The following is a 12,242-nucleotide window of genomic DNA, read 5'->3' on the forward strand; positions in this document are numbered from 1 at the left end:
AAAATATCTCCCTCAGATCCCCTCGAAACCTTTAACCTCACCTTGTATCTGTGTCCTTTTGTGGTAGACAATCCTGCCAAGGGAAATAAAAAGATTCTTATAGACGACCCTGCCGATAGAAAAAAGAGATTCTTACTATCTGCTCTATCTATATCACACACAACTTTGTTTAGCTCTGTCTGGTCTCTCTGTGTTTCCTCTGCTACAGGGGAAATAATCTGCCCTGTCTAATCTCTGCTAACAACTGGAATGCTCTAACCCAGGCAGTATCCTGGTGAATCTCTTCTGTACTCTCGTCAACATCATCACATCCTTCATGTAGTGTGGCAACTATTTGTAGTGTGGAGGAACTGATGTTCTATAAAGCTCTACATGATATCCCCCAACTCTTCTTTGCAACAGATGCTAAAGGCAGGTACAGCGTATGCGTTCTTCACCACTGTTTCTATTTTGATGTCACTTTTAAGTTTCCCTAGACATCATCACTCCCCTGGGTCCCACCCTATGCCCTACCTTGATTTGACCTTCTAAAATGCATCACTTCACACTTGTCAAGATTAAATCTCACTGCTCCCTTCAGCTCTCCAGCTGTCAATATTGTGGTATAGCTAAAGACAATCTTCTTTGCCATTTACCACACCATAAACTATCACCTCATCAGCAAGCCTGCTAAATTCACATCAAATATATCACAATGGGTCCCAATACTGTTCCTTATGGTGTGTCACTCCAATCAGAAAAACAATACTCTACAAATAACTTCTGCCTCATAATACCGAGTTAATTTTGGATCCAATTTGCCTTTCATCACCTATTAGTTTAGCATATACTTGAGGATGCAGCTCAGCAAATTGCACTCAAAGTATGTGAAGCACAGCACAACTGTCCTCGCAATGAGACAACGTTAATAGATGAGCTAAATTTATCTCCTCCTGTGTGGTAACTTACTATGATTCATTTGGACTTGGAAACGTATGTTGTACAGCATTAATCCAAAGTGTATCCAGGCTTAGGGTCGGGAAATCTGTTGGACCCTTGTCCATCTCATTCCTTCTCTGTTGATTATTAATGTGAGAGTGAACATTTCAACCAACATACTAAAAACATGGTGAAGCAACGGATATAGGATGGAACTTCGATAAAGCTACACAGATGTATAGTTTCTGATGAGGAAAGAACAACCCACTGTAAACAGGACTGCATTGCTTTTGTCTCAGTCAGTTTTACCGCAGCTTTAATAGTTATGTTTTGTTTCAAATAACTTGAAGCCTTCCAGGAAAGTCTGTGCTCATCCAAAAAAATAATATCTGTCCACATAAAATTGCAGATTTTATGGGCTGATTTTTCTTTATTAAGAGAAGAGAATAATAGGATCCACATGTTGCAAATTCTTCAACCTGTTGATTCAAGCTGTTTTTCATTTTGCAACGCACAACTGAAATGAGGAAGCTGTTTAACAATAATTATGAGTAGAACTCCATATGCTAAACTGAGACAAAGTTCACCCACAGGTATTAGTAAACATTGGCAGAGCTACTAAAATGTAAAGTAACACACATCAAAGTTGCTGGTGAACGCAGCAGGCTAGGCAGCATCTCTAGGAAGAGGTACAGTCGAAGTTTCGGGCCGAGACCCTTCGTCAGGACGAACTGAAGGAAGAGCCAGTAAGAGATTTGAAAGTTGGAGGGGGAGGGGGAGATCCAAAATGATAGGAGAAGACAGGAGGGGGAGGGATGGAGCCAAGAGCTGGACAGTTGATTGGCAAAAGGGGTATGAGAGGATCATGGGACAGGAGGCCTAGGGAGAAAGAAAAGGGGGAAGGAGAGAGAAAGCCTGAAGGATGGGCAAGGGCTATAGTGAGGGGAACAGAGGGAGAAAAAGGAGAGAGAGAAAAAGAATGTGTGTATATAAATAAATAACGGGTGGGGTACGGGGGGAGGTGGGGCATTAGCGGAAGCTTAAGAAGTCACTGGTCATGCCATCAGGTTGGAGGCTACCCAGACGGAATATAAGGTGTTGTTCCTCCAACCTGAGTGTGGCTTCATCTTTACAGTAGAGGAGGCCGTGGATAAACAACATAAAGTATTTGCTTATGTGCTTAAAGGAGAGCTATTTACAGAGGTGGTTCAGTATTAAAGGGTATTTTGAGGTTTTGTGTTCCTACACTAAATAGTACATTATTTATCATGGTGAACTCATATTAAAATGGTAAATAACTTAAGGTATAATGTAGAGACATCCAAGAGGACCACGACCTTGTTGTAGGGTTTGGAAGCTTGCGTGCCTCAAGGACCTGGAGAGAGCTACGCTGGCTGGAGTCAGGGCATTCTGCTTTGACTCTTGGTAGGGTCACCCATGACAAATAGATGAAAGGATAGAGGCCAGACTAAGAGTGGTCCACTGGCCCTCCAGGTTCAGGGGTTCAGATTAGGGCTAACAACCCTGACTGGTCAAAAAAATTGCAATGGAAACAGCATTGAAGAATCCTTCTATATCTGTGTGTGACAGTATGGACAGACGGAGATGAAGGACCTTCATTGTGCCCTAAGTGCCAACAGTAACAGGCAGTAACTAATAATGTCGAATAATATGCACAAAATGCTGGAGGAACTCAGCAGGTGGGGCAGGATGAACAGAAATGAGTAAACAGTTGATGTTTCAGGCCAAGACCTTTCATCTGAGCTAATTTAAACTTCTTCAGGGTAGGCCTCCTGGAAGAGACTTGGCAGTCAGTAGTCCAATCACAAACAAGAGAAAATCTGCAGACACTGGAAATCTAAGCAGCACATACAAAATGCTGGTGGAACTCAGCAGGCCAGGCAACATTTATGGAAATGAGAAAACAGTCAATGTTTCGAGCCAATATCCTTCATCAGAACTCATGAAGGGTCTTGGCCCGAAACGTCGACTGTTTACTCTTTTCCATAGATGCTGCTTGGCCGGCTAAGTTCTTCCAGCATTTTGTGTGTGCTGCTCCACAAGAGAAAGATACAGCAACATTGAAAAAAAATCAAAAGCCTTTCAAAAACATTTAAGCACTAAGTAAACCTAAAATAAATGTCAATAAACACTGAAATATTCCTGAGAACCTCACAAAACTGAAACTTACTATTCATTTTAGGAAAAAAGTCCTGGAAATATTTAGAAATGTATATTTAAGTTAACAATCCAGCATTCAGGTCTCACATTGCTGTTCTCTTCCTTTAAGGTAAGGAGGGGAATGTTCCTTCGGTTTCTTCAGACATGATGCAGTAAATAGTAGAAAATGACCTTAAGTTGTCAGTGTTGCCTACTTTGTGAGAGACAGCCTACAGTACGGCTGATCCACACCTCCACCCACTGAACCCCCACCCCACCACAAGGCACCACCATTATGTCAGAGTCACCTTACGTACAGACTCTCCTGTGCCTTGCTTTATGGACATGCAATCAATCTATGAATATAAGCTATCTTCTGTATTGTACTTATATGTTTTTATTATTATTATGTTCTTTATTTTATTGTGTTTTTTTGTGCTGCATCAGATCCAAAGTAACAGTTATTTTGTTCTCCTTTATACATGCATACTGGAACTGAGGTTAGCCAATCTTGAAACTTGCATGGTGAGTCTTGCTTCTGAGTTCCTATCTTTATGGAGGCCAGAACTACTATTGTTAATAGTCCTTCAAAGATGCAAATTTGAATTTATTTAAATCTTACATCCATCCCATAATGCGAGGGAGTAAAAAATAGGCAGAAGCAGTGGAGGGGAATGTGTGGACTAATTGTACCTGGAGTTCCAGAAGGCATTTGATAAGGTGCTACGAAAGAAGTTAGTGCACAGGAGGAGCTCATGGTATTGGGATAAGTATTAACATGGATTGAAAACTGAAGAAGACAGTTGACGTAAATGAGTCTGTTTCTGGGTGGAAGGATGTAGCTAGCCAAGTCCCACAAGGATCAGTTTTTGCCCCTCAGTGATGTACTATCTACATTAATGACGTGGAGGAGGGGACAGAGTGTATTCAAGTTTGCTGATAACACAAACATGCGTGGGAGGCAGACTGCAATGAGGATATTTGGACTCTTCAGCAGGATACAGATGGGCTGTGTATAGGCAAAAACTTGGCATATGGAGTTTAATGTATGAAAATGTGAAGTTGTGTACTTTGGTAGGAGGTATCAAAAAATTGACCTAAAGGGTAAGACACAATAAATGAGTGGAGTAAAGAGAGATTTAAGTATTCTTGTGCATGAAACAAAAGAACTGAGTATGCAAGTGAAGCCAGTGGGTAGAAAGGCAAATGTCATACTGTATTGGATTAGAACAGCATTGTTGTAATTGTACAGGGTGTTGGTGAGGCTGACCTAAAATACAGGATTTGATCATCTTATTTAATAAAGGATATACTAATGCTGGAGGCTGTATGGAAGAAACTCCCTCAGCTAACTCCTGGGATGAAAGCATAGTCCTGTCATGTAGAGTTAAAGGAACATTTTGGAATTTGAGAGAATGAGGGATGAATATGTATACGGTTCAAAGGGGATATGACGAGCCAAATGTTGAGATGTTTCCTCTTGTGCAAGAGACTGAAACAAGGAACATGTGCAGCTGCAAGATGAAAGCTGAGCATTTAAAACTAAGTAGTATAATAATTTCCTCTTGCAAAAGGTGGTAACTCTATGGAGTTCCCTGTAAGACCATAAGACATAGGAGCAGAATTGGGCCATTAGGCCCATTGAGTCTGTTCTACCATTCTATCATGGCTGATTTATTATCCTTCATGTAACTTTTGATGCCCTGACTAACCAAGAACCTATCAATCTTCACTTTAAATATTGTCAGTGACTTGGCCTCCACAGCCATCTGTGGGAATGACTTCCACAGATTTGCCACCCTCTGGCTAAAGAAATTCATCCTCATCTCCGTTCTAAAGGGATGCTCTATTCTGAGGCTGTGCCCTCTGGTCCTAGACTCGTCCACAATAGAAACACATCCTGGAGAGCTGTTGAAGTTAGATCTCAGGGAGTATTTAAAGAAAAGGTAGACACACTTTACAAATAGTGAGGTATTGTAGCCTTTGTGGAACTGGCACTGAAGAGGAATTGAGGCCTGAGATAAGGCTTCAATGAGCCAGGCTTCAGGAGCCAGGCAGTGTCTTCTTGCCCTTTATTTTCCCCTATGTGCTCTTGTGTTCTTGTGCAAACTCTTGCTTCTCAAACTTCAAGAAGCAATTTCTCTGCCATTATTTTCCAGCAAAGTACAACTGCTTGTTCCTAACCAAACAATCAGTACAAATAGAATTTTTTGAGGATGTAACTAGTAGAGTGGATAGGGGAGAACCAGTGGATGTGGTATATTTGGATTTTCAAAAGGCTTTTGACAAGGTCCCACACAGGAGATTAGTGTGGAAACTTAAAGCACACGGTGTTGGGGGTAAGGTATTGGTGTGGGTGGAGAATTGGTTAGCAGACAGGAAGCAAAGAGTGGGAATAAACGGGACCTTTTCAGAATGGCAGGAGGTGACTAGTGGGGTACCACAAGGCTCAGTGCTGGGACCCCAGTTGTTTACAATATATATTAATGACTTGGATGAGGAAATTAAATGCAGTATCTCCAAGTTTGCGGATGACACGAAGCTGGGTGGCAGTGTTAGCAGTGAGGAGGATGCTAAGAGGATGCAGGGTGACTTGGATAGGTTGGGTGAGTGGGCAAACTCATGGCAGATGCAATTTAATGTGGATAAATGTGAAGTTATCCACTTTGGTGGCAAAAATAGGAAAACAGATTATTATCTGAATGGTGGCTGATTAGGAAAAGGGGAGGTGCAACGAGACCTGGGTGTCATTATACACCAGTCATTGAAAGTGGGCATGCAGGTACAGCAGGCGGTGAAAAAGGCGAATGGTATGCTGGCATTTATAGCGAGAGGATTCGAGTACAGGAGCAGGGAGGTACTACTGCAGTTGTACAAGGCCTTGGTGAGACCACACCTGGAGTTTTGTGTGCAGTTTTGGTCCCCTAATCTGAGGAAAGACATCTTTGCCATAGAGGGAGTACAAAGAAGGTTCACCAGATTGATTCCTGGGATGGCAGGACTTTCATATGAAGAAAGACTGGATGAACTGGGCTTGTACTCGTTGGAATTTAGAAGATTGAGGGGGGATCTGATTGAAACGTATAAGATCCTAAAGGGATTGGACAGGCTAGATGCAGGAAGATTGTTCCCGATGTTGGGGAAGTCCAGAACGAGGGATCACAGTTTGAGGATAGAGGGGAAGCCTTTTAGGACCGAGATTAGGAAAAACTTCTTCACACAGAGAGTGGTGAATCTGTGGAATTCTCTGCCACAGGAAACTGTTGAGGCCAGTTCATTGGCTATGTTTAAGAGGGAGTTAGATATGGCCCTTGTGGCTACAGGGGTCAGGGGGTATGGAGGGAAGGCTGGGGCGGGGTTCTGAGTTGGATGATCAGCCATGATCATAGTAAATGGCAGTGCAGGCTCGAAGGGCCGAATGGCCTACTCCTGCGCCTATTTTAAATGTTTCTATAAATCGTGAAGGGTCATTGACATGAAAAATTAACCCTGTTTCTCTCTCCACAGATGCTGCCTGACTTGCTGAATAATTCCACCAGTAATTCCAGCAGCAGAGCACTGGCAAGCTGAAGATCAGGACATGATGCACTTCACTTCTGGCCCCTTACTTCTGGCATGGAATCACATAAGAAAGAAATCTAGCTTTTTTCATTTAAATATGATTGCAGACCCTGTGAAACTGGGAAGTGAAATTGGTAATATTTTACTCACTGTAAAATTTTAAAGTATTTATTTTCATTTAGAGTGCAAACATTGTTTTCTTTAATGCTTTTTATAATTCTATCAACTTTCTCTGACTATCAGAGGCATTTTGTTATCATTTCTCCAGCGCAATCTGGTTGCTTGATCCCAACCATTGTCCTCGAAGTAAACTGTCCAGCAGATGTCACTACAGAGTAATCAGCATCCAGCCATCCTCTGTTCCTGCACTGGCTGGGATCAAATTAACCTCCACAGCACAATCGACATGGCATTTGAGACAGAAATTATTGAAAAATGTATAATCAGTTCCTCAACCAATGTTTTTGACATGTAAAATGGATAGTCATGTTAAGGTAAATTATTGAAACAGTTCTATTAAATTGCAGAATAAAATTCAACTCAATTTGGACTGAATTCAAGCATTCAGGATAATTGAACAGATGGAGATTATGCATGCACATTGTTCGCCAGCTAAATTACAATGATGATGGACTTATTTGTCTGAATTGATCGCAGCTGCCAACAGAAAAATATGTGATCTTAAAAACGACTGTGGCTTGTCCAAGACTGGTGGTTGCTCTGCCGCCAAATATGATCTTGCAGGCAGCTCTGCACGTCAGGAGGATGTGTTGTGTTGTCTTTTCTTTCAGCAGGATGAGGCTCCTTAAAAAGGCACGCATTTCCTGTTTGGCCCGGCACCATGTTTGATGTGTAAACAGAGCCTTTCGAAAGTTTCCTGATTTTGTGCCTCTTATGTGGAAGCTTTCGGTAAAACACACAACTAATTACTGTCACCGGTGAAAGCAGTCAAGTGGTTTCAGAGGTATTAATGGCATCTTCTCTGAGGATTCTCACCTTGTCACGGTGGAGAGGGTTGTGGGTTCCCGAGATCCTGAGCGTGATGCTGAATGGAGTTTAGACATCTGGCGCTTAGATCCTGGTAGGGTCACCGATGGCATTAAGGACAAGGGGGACGTTCCAGACAAAGAGCGATCCAACCAAGTCATTAGCGGTGGAGCTGGCAGAAGATGGTGACACATCTCAATGCAAATTGTTTTGCATTCCACACCCATGGACCCTAACCCCGATCTGCCAAGGATTGCATGCTGGCTGCTCCCGCAACAGCCAGCCCACATTAAGCAAAGTCACGTACAGGTATTTCCCCTTGAGGGAATCCATCCTTATGTGGACCCTGGATTGGTTTCTATCACTACTTAGAGACCTACCAATAGACCACCCCTTAAGAGAACATTATACTCTATTTAAGTGGTCACCCTACTATTAATGACATAGTTTGATGGCTCTAGGCCTGTACTCACTGGAGTTAAGAAGAATGAGGGGGGATCTCATTGAAACCTATCGAATATTGAAAAGCCTGGTTAGAGTGGATGTGGAGGCGATGTTTGCTCTGGAGGAATCTGGGACCAGAGGGCGCAGCCTCAGCACACAGAGATGAGGAGGAATTTCTTTAGCCAGAGTGTGGTGAATTTGTGGAATTCATTGGCAAGGTAGCTGTGGAGGTCAGGTCAGTGGGTATATTTAAGGCAGAGTTTGATAGGTTCTTGATTAGTAAGGGAATTAAAGGTTATGGAGGGAATGCAGGAAAATGAGGTTGAGAGGGATGATTAAATCAGCCATGATGGAATGGCAGAGAGGACTTGTTGGGCCAAATGACTTAAGTCTGCTCTAATGTCTTATTGTGTTATGCACTTATATCTGTTTCACAAATAACTCATTTAAGGACACTTATACAGACATGGTAATTGAATTAAGAAAAAGGTTGAATCTAAACTGAACAGAAAAATCTAGTTAATTCTCTAGAGAGGCATTATTTTTTTCATATCAAAGGAAAATGTTGGTGAAAGTGGTGTTCCCATTGGAAATTCCTGCATATTCTTTAAATAATGGTTCACAGCCTCCTTGGATCAGTTCTCCACCCACACTTACTGCTGGCCTACTTACTAAACCACCTCTTACCTTGAGTGGGTGCTCCTTCGAGAGCTTCCTCAAGGAAACAGGCTCTGATGTGATTATCCAGGGTCTGAGCTTGCAAGGCCTTTGTAGTTTGCAAATCCCACAGGAATACTCACACTCATGAACTAAAAAGCCTATTTTAAATTCCACATAACATTAAGAAGTGTTTAAGATTATTAAACAATACAAAAATGTAAGTACTTATAATCCAAGAAAATATTTAGAACCGTTAAATGTATTTCAATCAACATAATCCATTTAAGGATCACACATCAAAGTTGCTGGTGAACGCAGCAGGCCAGGCAGCATCTGTAGGAAGAGGTGCAGTCGACATTTCAGGCCGAAACCCGTCGTCAGGACTAACTGAAGGAAGAGTGAGTAAGGGATTTGAAAGTTGGAGGGGGAGGGGGAGATCCAAAATGATAGGAGAAGACAGGAGGGGGAGGGATAGAGCCAAGAGCTGGACAGGTGATAGGCAAAAGGGATAGGAGAGAATCATGGGACAGGAGGTCCGGGAAGAAAGACAAGTGGTGGGGGGGGACCCAGAGGATGGGCAAGAGGTATATTCAGAGGGACAGAGGGAGAAAAAGGAGAGTGAGAGAAAGAATGTGTGCATAAAAATAAGTAACAGATGGGGTACGAGGGGGAGGTGGGTCCTTAGCGGAAGTTAGAGAAGTCGATGTCCATGCCATCAGGTTGGAGGCTACCCAGACGGAATATAAGGTGTTGTTCCTCCAAGCTGAGTGTGGCTTCATCTTTACAGTAGAGGAGGCCGTGGATAGACATGTCAGAATGGGAATGGGATGTAGAATTAAAATGTGTGGCCACTGGGAGATCCTGCTTTCTCTGGCGGACAGAGCGTTGATGTTCAGCAAAGCGGTCTCCCAGTCTGCGTCGGGTCTCGCCAATATATAAAAGGCCACATCGGGAGCACCAGACGCAGTATATCACCCCAGTCGACTCACAGGTGAAGTGTTGCCTCTCGTATCCCCTTTTGCCTGTCACCCGTCCAGCTCTTGGTTCTATCCCTCCCTCTCCTGTCTTCTCCTATCATTTTGGATCTCCCCCTCCCCCTCCAACTTTCAAATCCCTTACTCACTCTTCCTTCAGTTAGTCCTGACGAAGGGTCTCAGCCTGAAACGTCGACTGTACCTCTTCCTAGAGATGCTGCCTGGCCTGCTGTGTTCACCAGCAACTTTGATGTGTGTTGCTTGAATTTCCAGCATCTGCAGAATTCCTGTTGTTTCCATTTAAGGATGATGTTAACTTCCTGAAGCCTACTTTACTTTTTTCCAGCTGGTTCTCTGAATGAAGTCATCAAGTCTGTGTTTTCCCAGCTATTTCCCAGTTTTATTGGCAGAAAACCAGTAGAAATTCACATTTCACCACAGGCATTCATTAGGAACCCAGCATTATGGCACAGCAGACTTCAAGTGTCTGAGAGTACTGAACTTGTTGGCAGTTATGGAGTGCTGTGTTCAACAAGTGGCTTTTGTTATGGAAATTATAGATTATCCCACTTGTCAGGTACTGAATTAAGTTTCTTTTGCAAATTATCGCTATTGTATTTGTTGGATAGCTCTCTGTCTGGAACCTCCTCCTTTACCTTAATGCCATGGGTGAACCTACCAGGGGCTAAGCTCCAGACGGCATTGCTCTCGGGATCTCAGCCTCTCCACCGCGACAAGGTGACGATCCTTGGAGAAGTTGCAATGCAAAAGCCGAATGACTACATCAAGTGTTGGAAGTGCGAAAGAAAATCAGAAACCATTACGCACGGACAACAGAGCAGTTAGCATAGAGAAAAAGTAAACACAATAAAATCTGGAGTGACCTTTCATCCGATACTTGTGCAGATTAAGGCCAATGCCATAGGAGCACAATTAGGCCATTCAGCCCATCATGGCTGCTCTGCTTGATGTATTACCATGAAAAAACTAAAAATATCCCTATATATTCATGTTGTGTGGCACGTGGCCAAGTGGTTAGGGTGCTGGACTAGCGATCTGAAGGTTGTGGATTCGAGCCTCGGCTGAGATAGCATGTGTGTCCTTGAGCAAGGCACTTAACCACACAATGCTCCAGTCTACCCAGCTGAGAATGGGTACCAACAAAAATGCTGGGGGTTAACCTCACAATAGACCGGCGTCCTATCCGTGGTGGGGGGGCGGCGGGGGGGTGTTTCGTACTCTCAGTCGCTTCACGCCATGGAAACCGGCATAAGCACCGGCCTGATGGGCCACTCGTGACAGACTGTAACCTTTTAATCTATTCATGTTACTAACTTGATTTTTGCCCAGAATTTCTTTATAATAATAACAGCCTGGCATTAGTGTTGATGAAATGGTTAAGGTGTTGGAAACTCATCCCACCATAGCAATACAAGGCTGTTCTGGTTTGGTCTTTGCTAGTGCCATCATTAAGAATGGAGTCAACACCTAGACTGCAAGTTGTGGTGGTTCTCTCCTAGGTGTAGGCCAAAACTTCTGTAATTTATTACCTGAGGTTTTTTGGATGCATTTCCTGTCATGTAATTTTTCCCAATATGCCCTGTTAATGGTTAAATGGTTCAATTTAATATCAGAGGATGTATACAGTATATAACCTGAAATTTTTACTCTTTGCAGACATTCACGAAACAGAGAAAAAAACACAAAAAAATGAATGACAGAAAAACGTTACAAACCCAAAGACCCCCACCTCCCACATACAAGCAACAGCAAAAGCATTAACCCTCCCCCTCCCCCCACTTGCTCCAGCAAAAGCAACACCCCCCCCACCTCACCACCCACTATACAAGCGATAGCAAGCCCCCGCCCCCCCCCCAGACACCATGATCTAGAGTTCATCCAAAACTACTGTCCAACACTTGGACATCTCAGACAGGCTCTCTCTCTCTCATTAATGAGGGACAGAGAGATATCACTCCTGTAACAGCGAAAGGGGAGGCCAGCAGTTCGCTGTTTTACAATGTTACAGTCTGCAACAAGTTCCCCCAATACAGATCCAGCAGTCACTCATTCAACATAGAAAGAGAGAGGGAGAGAGATTACTCGAGTGCAGAGGCTTCTGACAACCGCGCAGTCTGTTTCAATGTTTCGATCTCCCGTGACACTTCAGCTGGTGACATCGGTGAGGAATCGGGTCATTCAAAGGGCTGCACCCTGAAGGTACAGGTCCTCCAACTGCTCCTGGAGATACCAAAGGGCCAGGCTGCTTAGCCAGCTTTGAAAGTGAGAACCCACAGCCTGTGAAGAACATAGATTGAGTGCAAATGTAGATTATGGACTCTAACAGGACCCCAGCCACCCTGAAGTGGGGAAAAAAGAGACATCAGATCAGGAGACTTAAACTTTCTCATGGATAAACTGGAAGAAGTCGCCCAGGTCCTCAAATTCCCCTGGCGCCATCTTTAGCTTCTCCCAGGAGGATTGATTTCCTGATCTGTATTTCACTGGTGCAGAGACATCTTCACCAATTCTTCATCC

This window comes from Mobula hypostoma, chromosome 13 (genome assembly GCF_963921235.1).
Source record: "Mobula hypostoma chromosome 13, sMobHyp1.1, whole genome shotgun sequence".
Classification (NCBI taxonomy): Eukaryota; Metazoa; Chordata; class Chondrichthyes; order Myliobatiformes; family Myliobatidae; genus Mobula; species Mobula hypostoma.